The following is a 9016-nucleotide window of genomic DNA, read 5'->3' on the forward strand; positions in this document are numbered from 1 at the left end:
ACCCATCTCAAAACGAAAAATAAGAAGTGTAGAAAAACTTTTATTAAAAAGAAAAGAAAAAAGTCTCATTGCCATTTAGAAAAACTCTAAAAAAAGCAAGAACACTCTCACCGTGACCAACCGGCAATGCGACAATGTGGCATAGCCGGTTGGCCACCATTCTACCATGCCTTAATGGGTTTAATACGTACGAGCAATGTTACCAAGCACCCAGCAGGCATGAGCACGTCATCACATTATCGTTATTCAATAGTTATTTATAGTTAAGTACATGTATCATATAACCGCATTTGGGACTCTAATGTAACTGCAGTATTGTTGTATATGTCCTGTCAACAATATGCATATGTATGCATCTCCACATCCCCTATCTCCGCCGTCAGATTAATTCCTAAATTTGTAGCAAAAACCTAGCTATATTCCAAATACTCTCATATACTATACATTTTAGATCAATACAAGTATAAATAATGATTTGATCGCTTGATCGTGTTCCTCTGTTTCATCTGATGCGATTTGCCATGTCGATCCCTCCGGGGGCCTGACAAATTGGTATCACGAGCCAGCGATTCCTCGGTGGCAGTACAGTTGGGTAGAGGGGGAGTCCAGAATTTTTCCCACCCATCGCCACCCATCTCAAAACAAAAAATAAGAAGTGTAGAAAAACTTTTATTAAAAAGAAAAGAAAAAAGTCTCATTGCCATTTAGAAAAACTCTAAAAAAAGCAAGAACACTCTCACCGTGACCAACCGGCAATGCGACAATGTGGCATAGCCGGTTGGCCACCATTCTACCATGCCTAAATGGGTTTAATACATACGAGCAATGTTACCAAGCACCCAGCAGGCATGAGCACGTCATCACATTATCGTTATTCAATAGTTATTTATAGTTAAGTACATGTATCATATAACCGCATTTGGGACTCTAATGTAACTGCAGTATTATTGTATATGTTCTGTCAACAATATGCATATGTATGCATCTCCACATCCCCTGTCTCCGCCGTCAGATTAATTCCTAAATTTGTAGCAAAAACCTAGCTATATTCCAAATACTCTCATATACTATACATTTTAGATCAATACAAGTATATGTGAGTGATTTGATCGCTTGATCGTGTTCCTCTGTTTCATCTGATGCGATTTGCTATGTCGATCCCTCCGGGGGCCTGACAAATTGGTATCACGAGCCAGTGATTCCTCGGTGGCAGTACAGTTGGGTAGAGGGGGAGTCCAGAATTTTTCCCACCCATCGCCACCCATCTCAAAACGAAAAATAAGAAGTGTAGAAAAACTTTTATTAAAAAGAAAAGAAAAAAGTCTCATTGCCATTTAGAAAAACTCTAAAAAAAGCAAGAACACTCTCACCGTGACCAACCGGCAATGCGACAATGTGGCATAGCCGGTTGGCCACCATTCTACCATGCCTTAATGGGTTTAATACGTACGAGCAATGTTACCAAGCACCCAGCAGGCATGAGCACGTCATCACATTATCGTTATTCAATAGTTATTTATAGTTAAGTACATGTATCATATAACCGCATTTGGGACTCTAATGTAACTGCAGTATTGTTGTATATGTCCTGTCAACAATATGCATATGTATGCATCTCCACATCCCCTATCTCCGCCGTCAGATTAATTCCTAAATTTGTAGCAAAAACCTAGCTATATTCCAAATACTCTCATATACTATACATTTTAGATCAATACAAGTATAAATAATGATTTGATCGCTTGATCGTGTTCCTCTGTTTCATCTGATGCGATTTGCCATGTCGATCCCTCCGGGGGCCTGACAAATTGGTATCACGAGCCAGTGATTCCTCGGTGGCAGTACAGTTGGGTAGAGGGGGAGTCCAGAATTTTTCCCACCCATCGTCACCCATCTCAAAACAAAAAATAAGAAGTGTAGAAAAACTTTTATTAAAAAGAAAAGAAAAAAGTCTCATTGCCATTTAGAAAAACTCTAAAAAAAGCAAGAACACTCTCACCGTGACCAACCGGCAATGCGACAATGTGGCATAGCCGGTTGGCCACCATTCTACCATGCCTAAATGGGTTTAATACATACGAGCAATGTTACCAAGCACCCAGCAGGCATGAGCACGTCATCACATTATCGTTATTCAATAGTTATTTATAGTTAAGTACATGTATTATATAACCGCATTTGGGACTCTAATGTAACTGCAGTATTATTGTATATGTTCTGTCAACAATATGCATATGTATGCATCTCCACATCCCCTGTCTCCGCTGTCAGATTAATTCCTAAATTTGTAGCAAAAACCTAGCTATATTCCAAATACTCTCATATACTATACATTTTAGATCAATACAAGTATATGTGAGTGATTTGATCGCTTGATCGTGTTCCTCTGTTTCATCTGATGCGATTTGCCATGTCGATCCCTCCGGGGGCCTGACAAATTGGTATCACGAGCCAGCAATTCCTCGGTGGCAGTACAGTTGGGTAGAGGGGGAGTCCAGAATTTTTCCCACCCATCGCCACCCATCTCAAAACGAAAAATAAGAAGTGTAGAAAAACTTTTATTAAAAAGAAAAGAAAAAAGTCTCATTGCTATTTAGAAAAACTCTAAAAAAAGCAAGAACACTCTCACCGTGACCAACCGGCAATGCGACAATGTGGCATAGCCGGTTGGCCACCATTCTACCATGCCTTAATGGGTTTAATATGTACGAGCAATGTTACCAAGCACCCAGCAGGCATGAGCACGTCATCACATTATCGTTATTCAATAGTTATTTATAGTTAAGTACATGTATCATATAACCGCATTTGGGACTCTAATGTAACTGCAGTATTGTTGTATATGTCCTGTCAACAATATGCATATGTATGCATCTCCACATCCCCTATCTCCGCCGTCAGATTAATTCCTAAATTTGTAGCAAAAACCTAGCTATATTCCAAATACTCTCATATACTATACATTTTAGATCAATACAAGTATATGTGAGTGATTTGATCGCTTGATCGTGTTCCTCTGTTTCATCTGATGCGATTTGCCATGTCGATCCCTCCGGGGGCCTGACAAATTGGTATCACGAGCCAGCGATTCCTCGGTGGCAGTACAGTTGGGTAGAGGGGGAGTCCAGAATTTTTCCCACCCATCACCACCCATCTCAAAACGAAAAATAAGAAGTGTAGAAAAACTTTTATTAAAAAGAAAAGAAAAAAGTCTCATTGCCATTTAGAAAAACTCTAACAAAAAGCAAGAACACTCTCACCGTGACCAACCGGCAATGCGACAATGTGGCATAGCCGGTTGGCCACCATTCTACCATGCCTTAATGGGTTTAATACATACGAGCAATGTTACCAAGCACCCAGCAGGCATGAGCACGTCATCACATTATCGTTATTCAATAGTTATTTATAGTTAAGTACATGTATCATATAACCGCATTTGGGACTCTAATGTAACTGCAGTATTATTGTATATGTTCTGTCAACAATATGCATATGTATGCATCTCCACATCCCCTGTCTCTGCCGTCAGATTAATTCCTAAATTTGTAGCAAAAACCTAGCTATATTCCAAATACTCTCATATACTATACATTTTAGATCAATACAAGTATATGTGAGTGATTTGATCGCTTGATCGTGTTCCTCTGTTTCATCTGATGTGATTTTCCATGTCGATCCCTCCGGGGCCGGACAAATTGGTATCACGAGCCAGCAATTCCTCGGTGGCAGTACAGTTGGGTAGAGGGGGAGTCCAGAATTTTTCCCACCCATCGCCACCCATCTCAAAACGAAAAATAAGAAGTGTAGAAAAACTTTTATTAAAAAGAAAAGAAAAAAGTCTCATTGCTATTTAGAAAAACTCTAAAAAAAGCAAGAACACTCTCACCGTGACCAACCGGCAATGCGACAATGTGGCATAGCCGGTTGGCCACCATTCTACCATGCCTTAATGGGTTTAATATGTACGAGCAATGTTACCAAGCACCCAGCAGGCATGAGCACGTCATCACATTATCGTTATTCAATAGTTATTTATAGTTAAGTACATGTATCATATAACCGCATTTGGGACTCTAATGTAACTGCAGTATTGTTGTATATGTCCTGTCAACAATATGCATATGTATGCATCTCCACATCCCCTATCTCCGCCGTCAGATTAATTCCTAAATTTGTAGCAAAAACCTAGCTATATTCCAAATACTCTCATATACTATACATTTTAGATCAATACAAGTATATGTGAGTGATTTGATCGTTGATCGTGTTACTCTGTTTCATCTGATTCGATTTGCCATGTCGATCCCTCCGAGGGCCTGACAAATTGGTATCACGAGCCAGCGATTCCTCGGTGGCAGTACAGTTGGGTAGAGGGGGAGTCCAGAATTTTTCCCACCCATCGCCACCCATCTCAAAACGAAAAATATGAAGTGTAGAAAAACTTTTATTAAAATGAAAAGAAAAAAGTTTCATTGCCATTTAGAAAAACTCTAAAAAAAAGCAAGAACACTCTCACCGTGACCAACCGGCAATGCGACAATGTGGCATAGCCGGTTGGCCACCATTCTACCATGCCTTAATGGGTTTAATACGTACGAGCAATGTTACCAAGCACCCACAGGCATGAGCACGTCATCACATTTCGTTATTCAATAGTTATTTATAGTTAAGTACATGTATCATATAACCGCATTTGGGACTCTAATGTAACTGCAGTATTGTTGTATATGTCCTGTCAACAATATGCATATGTATGCATCTCCACATCCCCTATCTCCGTCGTCAGATTAATTCCTAAATTTGTAGCAAAAACCTAGCTATATTCCAAATACTCTCATATACTATACATTTTAGATCAATACAAGTATTAATAATGATTTGATCGCTTGATCGTGTTCCTCTGTTTCATCTGATGCGATTTGCCATGTCAATCCCTCCGAGGGCCTGACAAATTGGTATCACGAGCCAGCGATTCCTCGGTGGCAGTACAGTTGGGTAGAGGGGGAGTCCAGAATTTTTCCCACCCATCGCCACCCATCTCAAAACGAAAAATAAGAAGTGTAGAAAAACTTTTATTAAAAAGAAAAGAAAAAAGTCTCATTGCCATTTAGAAAAACTCTAAATAAAGCAAGAACACTCTCATCGTGACCAACCGGCAATGCGACAATGTGGCATAGCCGGTTGGCCACCATTCTACCATGCCTTAATGGGTTTAATACATACGAGCAATGTTACCAAGCACCCAGCAGGCATGAGCACGTCATCACATTATCGTTATTCAATAGTTATTTATAGTTAAGTACATGTATCATATAACCGCATTTGGGACTCTAATGTAACTGCAGTATTATTGTATATGTTCTGTCAACAATATGCATATGTATGCATCTCCACATCCCCTATCTCTGCCGTCAGATTAATTCCGAAATTTGTAGCAAAAACCTAGCTATATTCCAAATACTCTCATATACTATACATTTTAGATCAATACAAGTATATGTGAGTGATTTGGTCGCTTGATCGTGTTCCTCTGTTTCATCTGATGCAATTTGTTATGTCGATCCCTCCGGGGGCCTGACAAATTGGTATCACGAGCCAGCGATTCCTCGGTGGCAGTACAGTTGGGTAGAGGGGGAGTCCAGAATTTTTCCCACCCATCGCCACCCATCTCAAAATGAAAAATAAGAAGTGTAGAAAAACTTTTATTAAAAAGAAAAGAAAAAAGTCTCATTGCCATTTAGAAAAACTCTAAAAAAAGCAAGAACACTCTCACCGTGACCAACCGGCAATGCGACAATGTGGCATAGCCGGTTGGCCACCATTCTACCATGCCTTAATGGGTTTAATACGTACGAGCAATGTTACCAAGCACCCAGCAGGCATGAGCACGTCATCACATTATCGTTATTCAATAGTTATTTATAGTTAAGTACATGTATCATATAACCGCATTTGGGACTCTAATGTAACTGCAGTATTGTTGTATATGTCCTGTCAACAATATGCATATGTATGCATCTCCACATCCCCTATCTCCGCCGTCAAATTAATTCCTAAATTTGTAGGAAAAACCTAGCTATATTCCAAATACTCTCATATACTATACATTTTAGATCAATACAAGTATAAATAGTGATTTGATCGCTTGATCGTGTTCCTCTGTTTCATCTGATGCGATTTGCCATGTCGATCCCTCCGGGGGCCTGACAAATTGGTATCACGAGCCAGCGATTCCTCGGTGGCAGTACAGTTGGGTAGAGGGGGAGTCCAGAATTTTTCCCACCCATCGCCACCCATCTCAAAACGAAAAATAAGAAGTGTAGAAAAACTTTTATTAAAAAGAAAAGAAAAAAGTCTCATTGCTATTTAGAAAAACTCTAAAAAAAGCAAGAACACTCTCACCGTGACCAACCGGCAATGCGACAATGTGGCATAGCCGGTTGGCCACCATTCTACCATGCCTTAATGGGTTTAATACGTACGAGCAATGTTACCAAGCACCCACAGGCATGAGCACGTCATCACATTTCGTTATTCAATAGTTATTTATAGTTAAGTACATGTATCATATAACCGCATTTGGGACTCTAATGTAACTGCAGTATTGTTGTATATGTCCTGTCAACAATATGCATATGTATGCATCTCCACATCCCCTATCTCCGTCGTCAGATTAATTCCTAAATTTGTAGCAAAAACCTAGCTATATTCCAAATACTCACATATATTATACATTTTAGATCAATACAAGTATTAATAATGATTTGATCGCTTGATCGTGTTCCTCTGTTTCATCTGATGCGATTTGCCATGTCGATCCCTCCGAGGGCCTGACAAATTGGTATCACGAGCCAGCGATTCCTCGGTGGCAGTACAGTTGGGTAGAGGGGGAGTCCAGAATTTTTCCCACCCATCGCCACCCATCTCAAAACGAAAAATAAGAAGTGTAGAAAAACTTTTATTAAAAAAAAAAGAAAAAGTCTCACTGCCATTTAGAAAAATTCCCCTCCCTCCCTCCCGAAAATATCTGCGGGCAGCTGATGTGGGGGGTGGGTAGGAAGGAAGGAAGGCAGGCGCGTCGCCTGTGTAGCGATGCAGAGCACGACTTCCCCACCACCAACCAATCCAATCAACTCCTCCTCTCTCCGTCCCTCCCGAGGTCGGCCAGCCAGACGCAGCCGGTGATTAAACTAGGGAAAACGACGACTCCATCGGTACCGCGCACACGCACGCGCACGTACTACGAGTACAGTTACAAATAGCGTGGCACGCACACTGCTGGAGCCCCCTCGACGCTAGCTGGGTGGGCGCGTGCTCACATTTGTAGTTGCATTGCACAGTGTTGGACTGTTCCGTGTGAATGAACGGTAGGCCGTAGGCATACTACCAAATGCAGCAGCCGTAGAAACGGCGGCTGGACAGTAGTAGTAGCTGGCTCGGCGCGTTGAATTTCATAGTGTTGGGCTGTTCCGTGGATGGTGCCAAATGCAGCCGCAGCAGATTATTACTCCAAACAACGAGTACACTAATTTATAACGTCTACCGAAGCAGCTGTCCTGGTTCGCTGATGAATAATGTACTAGTCTTTGGCTCGGCTGACACAATCTAGTGAGTTTAAGTTTAATAATCACAGCGCGGCATACGTGAAAGCCCGTGAGCGATCGAGTATAATAAGTACTACTTACAGCCCAACCCCCCAGATCGGTGAACATGGCCTAGTACGACTCTAAATCTGGAGATCCAAGGCGATGGCTAGTGTCCCCATGTAGCGTCCAAGAAAAGAATCCCAGAAACGTCAGTGGTCGGCTGCCTCCCCTCTCGTGGTCGTACAACCAGAAACTGAGTGGCAGCTACCGGGCTTGACCGCCTTGATAGCGGCGGTGAGGTCACCCTCGGTATGGACTCCCAAGGCTCACCACCCCGCCAATGCGCCCACATGGCTGGCCCGCCACATTAGGCCAACTCCACCGCATGACCCATTCTGTTCGGCCCCGTCCATTTGGGATAAAACGGGCAAACATGTCGGTCCAGCGCGCGACGGCCCGCACCTATTTAGTCTGTTTTGTGTCTGGGCCGATCCATTTCGAGCGCAAACTTGCGTCGGGTTTGGGTCGTCGTGGACATCGAACGGACGCGCCGCTCGTTCGTGTCTGGCCGCGTGACGGGGCGGTCACCTACCTCCCACCCGTCAACATCAAAGCGCACGGGCGGCCGGCCCCACTTGTCATCGGCCCAGTGAAAGATCGCCGTCCTTCTTAAATAGGGAACCCGTGGACTAGTCGTCGTTCACACTGCCCCACTCCATTCCGAGGCCACCTCGAAACCCGACAGCGCAAAACCCTAGCCCTCCCCCGTCCTCGAGCTCGCCGGCCGGCCACCTCGAAGCCATGGGCTTTCTGAAACCGCAAGGGGAAGCGCGACCGCGAAGCCGGCTCCTCGTCAGGGCGCCGCGCCGGTTCCGCCGCTCGTTCGCGTCTGGCCGCGTGGCGGGGCGGTCATCTACCTTCCACCCGCCAACATCAAAGCGCACGGGCGGCCGGCCCCACCTGTCATCGGCCCAGTGGAAGGTCGTCGTCCTTCTTAAATGGGGAACCCGTGGACCAATCGTCGTTCACACTGCCCCGCTCCATTCCGAGGCCTCCTCGAACCCCGACAGCGCAAAACCCTAGCCCTTCCCCGTCCTTGAGCTCGCCGGCCGGCCACCTCGAAGCCATGGGCTTCTGGAACCGCAAGGGGAAGCACGGCCGCGAGGCCGGCTCCTTGTCAGGGCGCCGCGCCGATTTCGTGAAGGAGGAGCCCTCACCACCACCATGCCGGGCCCCCGCGCCGCTCGTTCGCGTCTGGCCGCGTGGCGAGGCGGTCACCTACCTCCCACCCGCCAACATCAAAGCGCACGGATGGCCGGCCCCACCTGTCATCGGCCCAGTGAAAGATCGCCGTCCTTCTTAAATAGGGAACCCGTGGACCAGTCGTCGTTCAAACTGCCCCACTCCATTCCGAGGCCACCTCGAAA

This window comes from Triticum dicoccoides, chromosome 2A, assembly GCF_002162155.2.
Source record: "Triticum dicoccoides isolate Atlit2015 ecotype Zavitan chromosome 2A, WEW_v2.0, whole genome shotgun sequence".
Taxonomy (NCBI): Eukaryota; Viridiplantae; Streptophyta; class Magnoliopsida; order Poales; family Poaceae; genus Triticum; species Triticum dicoccoides.